The sequence below is a fragment of the Lolium perenne genome, chromosome 2 (genome assembly GCF_019359855.2).
Source record: "Lolium perenne isolate Kyuss_39 chromosome 2, Kyuss_2.0, whole genome shotgun sequence".
NCBI lineage: Eukaryota > Viridiplantae > Streptophyta > Magnoliopsida > Poales > Poaceae > Lolium > Lolium perenne.
In genome coordinates, this window is record NC_067245.2 from 90,663,583 (window position 1) to 90,670,485 (window position 6,903).

Consider the following 6,903-nt stretch of genomic DNA (forward strand, 5'->3'; position numbering starts at 1 on the left):
CCTCTTGGTTGGCCGGCTAGGGTTGGTGGAGTCCATCCGGAACTCCACCTTCCATAGTGATTTATTCCGAAGCTTCTAGAACATTCTAGTGCCTTCCATAAATGCACCGGATCATTTCCAAACTTGGAAAGTTACTTCCTATATATGAATCTTATTCTCTGGACCATTCTGGAACTCCTCGTGATGTCTAGGATCCCATCCGAGACTCCAAACAATATTCGAACTTCATTCCATATTCCATATCTACTTAAAACGACATCAAAACTTAAGTGTGTCACCCAACGGTTCGAGAACTATGCGGATATGATCGAGATTCTTCTCCGATCAATAACTAATAGCGGGACCTGGAGAGCCATAATAGCTCCCACATATTCAACGATGACTTCATGATGGAAAGAACCATTTACATAAAATAACAATTCCCTTTGTCTCGCGATATTTTACTTATCCAAAGTTTGATCGTCGGTATCTCCATACCTAGTTCAACCTCGTTACCGATAAGTACTCTTTACTCGTACCGTGATATGATATCCCTTGTAAGCCAGTCACATGCTTGCAAGCTAATTGGATGTCATTCCACCGAGGGGGCCTAGAGTATATCTATCCGTCATTAGGATGGACAAATCTCACTATTGATCCACGTGCCTCAACCCTATACTTTCCGAACACTTAATGCCACCTTTATAACAACTCATTTATGAAGTAGTGTTTGGTGTGATCAAAGCATCCATCCAGTGTAGGTGATTAACAATGATCTCATGGTCGAAGGATTAGGTTACTATGTATCTTAAAACTTGAAGCACAACGAACTAAATGACTTGATCATATGCTACGCTTACTATGAGTGTATGTCCATCACATCATTCACCCAATGATATGACCTTGTTATTAATAACATACAATGTTCATGATCATGATACTATGATCAACTATTAATCAACAAGCATGTTTAACAAGAGGCTTACTAGGGACTCTTTTATGTTTACAAAACACACATGTATTAATGTTTTCGGTTAATACAATTATTGATGCGAACATTTATCATAAGCACAAAGATATAATAATAACCACTTTATTATTGCCTCTTGGGCATATCCCCAACAGTCTCCCACTTGCACTAGAGTCAATAATCTAGATTACATAGTAATGTACCTAACACCCATGGCGTTCTGGTGTAGGTCATGTTTTGCTCTAGGGAGAGCTTTAGTCAATGATCTGTCACATTCAGATCAATGTGTACTTTGCAAATATTTATGTCGCTGTCTTCGACATACTTGCGAATAGAATGAAAACGTAGCTTGATATGCTTCAGCTTCTTGTGTGACCTTGGCTCATGTGCATTAACTATGGCACCCATTTTGTCACAATAGATGGTCCTTGGGTCCAACGCACTAGGAACCACACCAAGCTCAGTAATGAAACACTTCATCCACATCGCCTCTGATGACGCCTCTGAAGCAGCTATGTATTCCGATTCAGTTGAAGATTTCGTCACAACGCTCTTCTTAGAACTCCTCCAGCTTACTACTGCAAGCACCATTCAAAATAAATACGTATCCAGATTGAGACTTAGAGTCATCCTGATCAGTGTTCCAGCTAGCATCGGTGTAACTGGTTACAGCAAGCTCTTGGTCACCTCCATACAAAGAAACATATCTTTAGTTCTTTTTAAGTACTTCAGGATATTCTTGACCGTTGTCCAGTGTTCCATTCCTGGATCACTTTGATATCTGCTGGTCAAACTAACAACATGTGCGATATCCGGTCTTGTACACAACATGGCATACATGATAGAGCCTATGGCCGAGGCATAGGGGATTTTGTTCATATTTTCTCTTTCTTCTGCTGTAGCTGGACTTTGAGTTTTACTCAAGGGCTTACCTGGTAACATGGGAAAGAACCCTTTCTTGCTCTCATTCATTCTAAATTTATTTAGAATGTTATCCAGGTATGTACTCTATGAAAGCCCTATCAGACGTCTTGATCTATCTCTATAAATCTTGATGCCTAAAATGTATGCTGCTTCTCCAAGGTCCTTCATTGAAAAAAAACTTATTCAAATAGCCTTTGACACTACTAAAAAGTTCTATATCATTTCCAATCAACAATATGTCATCCACATATAATATCATGAATGCTACAGAGTTCTCACTCACTTTCTTGTAAATACAAGCTTCTCCAAAAGTTTGTATAAATTCAAAGTCTTTGATCACTTTATCAAAGCGTCGGTTCCAACTCTAGCATGCTTGCTTCAATCCATAAATGGAACGCTGAAGTTTGCAGACCTTGTCAGCATTTTTAGGATTGACAAAACCTTTAGGTTGTACCATATACAACTCTTCCTCAATGTCACCATTAAGGAATGCCGTTTTGACATCCATCTGCCAAATTTCATAATCGAAAAATGCAGCGATTGCTAACAATATCCTCATAGACTTTAGCTTCGCTACAGGTGAGAAAGTCTCATCGTAGTAAACTCCTTGAATTTTTCGGAACCCTTTTCTGACAAGTCGAGCTTTATAGACAGTAATATTACCATCAGAATATGTTTTTCTTTTGAAGATCCAATTATTCTCGACAGCCCTACGGCTATCAGGTAAGTCTACCAAAGTCCATACTTGGTTATCATACATGGATCCCATTTCGGATCTTCTCAATAAGCGACGGGGGTGGTGATGAACACTCGATGACCACAGCGAATGAACATGAGGATAAGTGGATGATAACTTGTATGACATCGACGAAGTCTCTCAATTGGTCCCTGTCGCCAATGCAACATCTCTCAACCCAACAAGCTATTCGCAACTCCAAACACTTGTGCACGTAGCCGCCGACCACAAAGCGGTAAATTGTAACCATCTAATTCCCAATGGAACAACAGATCACACAAGACTTTCAGTAGCAAAACACCAGATCGATGCGAATTGGTGTACAGATTCAATAGAGTTGCAAAGCAATCAACTATGAACTAGGGTTTATCTTAAATGTGGTCTAAAACTATTATGGGGGCATCCTGGGCACTTATATAGGGGTTCAGGACGACCAGAAGTCAAAAAACAACAATAATAACCAACCCAGATCGGGATCTGGTCGAGACTGACTCGGACACGGCCGGCCTGGGGGCCGGTCGACCGGGCCAGGGACCGGGCTAGCCGGGTTGGACCAGGCTGGAACCGGGCGGGGTTGCCAGGGCCCTTGGGCTGTGCCTAGTTGGCACCGACGCAGGACCCGGTTGGCACCGGACTCATCCGGCATGGTGGTCGGTATGGCCGAGCGGCCGGCGTGACGGCCGGTTCGGCCGGGCGTGGCGTCGACCTGGATCTTCTCTTCCTCCTTCGCGCATGCCTCCCTCTCCTCCCTCGCGCGTCCATGAGGTGTCTTCATGTCCAAGACCATGTCCAGCTGTTCTCCTCCTCCTCGTGTGATGCTTCCTTTATCCTCGTACCTCATGATATACAAGTCAAAGGATTTAGGTAGTATAAAATTCTCATCAATCAAAGTATCATTTAAGAACAAGTTCACATGTTGTTTTAGTAGCTTCGCACGAGATCTTGTCATAGGTCCAATTCTGACTTAATTGGACTTGAGCTTCACAACAACATCTTCTTCATCTTGCAATGACGGAGGTAGTGGTTCGGTAGGGATGTCGTCATCACCCCCCCCCCCTTCAAAAGGCGTCGACCTCGATGCTCCAAGGTCTTCTCCATCATATGGTGTCAAATCAGCCACATTGAAAGAATTATTGACACCAAACTTATCAGTTGGAAGATCTATAGAGTATGCATTATCATTGATCTTGGCAAACACTTTGTAAGGACCATCACCACGAGGAAGCAACTTGGACTTCCGTAGCTTTGGGAACCTATCCTTGCAAAAATGTGCCTAGACCATATCACTGGGCTTGAACAACATCTCCTTGCGCTTCTTGTTCACCCTTGCAGCATTGTTCTTGACTTTCTTCTCTATCAAATCTTTACTCTTCACATGTATCTTCCGTACAAAATCTGCCCTCTTGGATGCCTCCATATTGACTCTCTCATGTATGGGTAGAGGCAACAAGTCAAGTGGAGTAATAGGTTTGAAACCATATACCACCTCAAACGTACACAACTCTATGGTAGAATGTACCGCCTTGTTGTAAGCAAACCCAAGCGGCAAACAATCCTCCCACTCCTTCAAGTTCTTCTTGATCATGGTATCAATAGTTGTGACAATGTTCTATTCACCACCTCAGTTTGACCATCAGTTTGGGGATGACAAGTAGTGCTGAAAAGTAGTTTCGTCCCTAGCTTTCCCCAAAGTGTCTTCCAGAAGTAGCTCATAAACTTTACATCACGATCAGAAACAATAGTCTTTGGGACTCCATGTAAACGTACAATTTCCCTGAAAAATAGGTTAGCAATATGCGACGCATCGTCGCTCTTGTGGCAGGCAATAAGTGTGACATCTTAGAAAATCTATCCACTACCACAAATATAGAATCATGGCCTCTCTTAGTACGCGGCAAACCCAACACAAAATCCATACTTATATCTTCCCATGGTGTAGTTGCCAGTAAAGGAGTATACAAACCGTGAGGCTTCAGCTTGGACTTGGACTTGTTGCAAGTAATGCACCTCTTCACATACCTGTCCACATCCTGCCTCATCTTTGGCCAATAATAGTGATCAGTGAGCATGAGTAGCGTCTTCACCCTAGATAGAGCATCAGCAACAATGTTATCTTTTCCCTTCTTATGCTTAATAATGTATGGAAAAGACTCAATGAACTCAACCGACTTAGCAAGACGTCTATGCAAGGTAGATTGAGCTTTCAGATATTTCAAAGCTTCATGATCAGAATGTATGATAAATTCTTTTGGCCACAAATAATGTTGCCAAACCTCAAGAACTCTATTTAAAGCATGCAATTCTTTATCATAGATAGGATAGTTCAACTTAGCACCAAAAAGTTTGTTAGAAAAATATGCAATTAGGCGACCCTCTTGCATCAACACACCACCAATTCCAATACCACTAGCATCACATTAAATCTCAAATTGCTTATTGAAATCAGGAAGTGCAAGCAACGGTGCAGAAGTTAACATACATTTCAGCTCATCAAATGTATGATCTTGGGCTACGCTCCACTAAAAAACAACACCCTTTTTAGTCAATTCATTCAAAGGTGCAGAAATAGTACTAAAACTGGGCACAAAACGTCTATAAAACCCAGAAAGACCATGAAAACTTCTCACTTGACTCAGATTCATGGGAGTAGGAATTGCTTCAATTTTAGATGAATCTACCTCTACTCCATGCTTAGAGACAACATAACCCAGAAATATGACCTTATCTTTGCAAAATGTGCACTTCTCAAGATTACCATAGACTTTATTATCACGCAACACTTGCAAAACATGTCGAATATGCATAGTATGATCAGATTCATTGCGGCTGTAGATTAATATGTCATCAAAGTACAAAACCACAAACTTGCCAATAAAATCACGCAAAACATGGCTCATCAGTCTCATGAAAGTACTAGGTGCATTAATTAAACCAAAAGGCATCACTAACCACTCATACCAAATTTTGTTTTAAAGGTTGTTTCCCATTCATCCCCCTCTTTTATCCTAATTTGATGATAACCACTACGCAAATCAATTTTAGTGAAAACAGCAGCACCACTCAATTCATCTAGCATATCCTCTCAGCGGGGAATAGGATGACGATATCGAATAGTAATGTTGTTTATCGCTCTACAATCTACACACATGCACCCAGTACCATCTTTCTTAGGAACTAAAATAATAGGAACAACGCAAGGACTAAGGCTTACGCGGATATAACCTTTGTCGAGTAGTGCTTGTACTTGATTCTGTATCTCCTTCGTTTCTTCAGGGTTCGTCCTATATGGCGCCCTATTGGGCAACGAGGCGCCGGGGATCAAGTCAATTTGATGCTCAATACCACGCAATGGTGGCAATCCTGCGGGGACCTCCTCCGCAAACACATCGCTGAATTCCTGCAAAACATGTGAAACACCAAGAGAAATAGGGGTCATGTTGTTAGAAACCAAAACCTCACCCTTGTACATGAGCACAAGAGGCATGGCTGTAGGATCCCCACTAAATTCTCTCATATCCTCTTTGGTGGCTGATATAACTAAGGAATTCACTCTCTCACTTTTCGTTATATCACTCACGGTATTACAATTCTCTCGCCTATCTATAGGTGCATCCTCCAAGTGTACTTCAGTCTTCTGATGAGATTCATTGACAATTTGTTGTGGTGACATAGGCTGCAAGTTAATTTTCTTTCCCTTGAATTCCAAGTGATATGTATTGGCACGGCCATTGTGTTGCACAGAATGGTCATAGAGCCATGGCCGACCCAATAGTAGGTGACACACCGTCATAGGAACCACATCAAAATCAATGAAATCCTTATACGGTCCAATCTTAAAATCAACACACACCATGTGGTTTACCTTCATCTCACCATTGTCACTCAACCACTGAATATAATATGGATGCGGGTGCAGTAGATACTTCAACTTCAGCTTGGCACATAACTCCTTGCTTGCCAGATTGCGACAACTCCCGCTATCAATAATGACCTTGCAAGCTTTATCAGGCCCAACTAGTGCCTTTGTTTGGAACAAATTGCAGCGCTGAGTAGATGCACTTGGCTGCACATTAAGAGCACACTGTGACACAACAATAGTGCAAGCTTCGGACAGAAAAGCATCTACACCATCACTGTCATAGTCATCCTCTTCTGGAGCCTGATGTCTTGATGACCCACAAGTATAGGGGATCGCAATAGTCTTCGCGGGAAGTAAAACCAAATTTATTGATTCGACACAAGGGGAGCCAAAGAATACTTGAAAGCCTTAACAGCGGATTTGTCAATTCAGCTG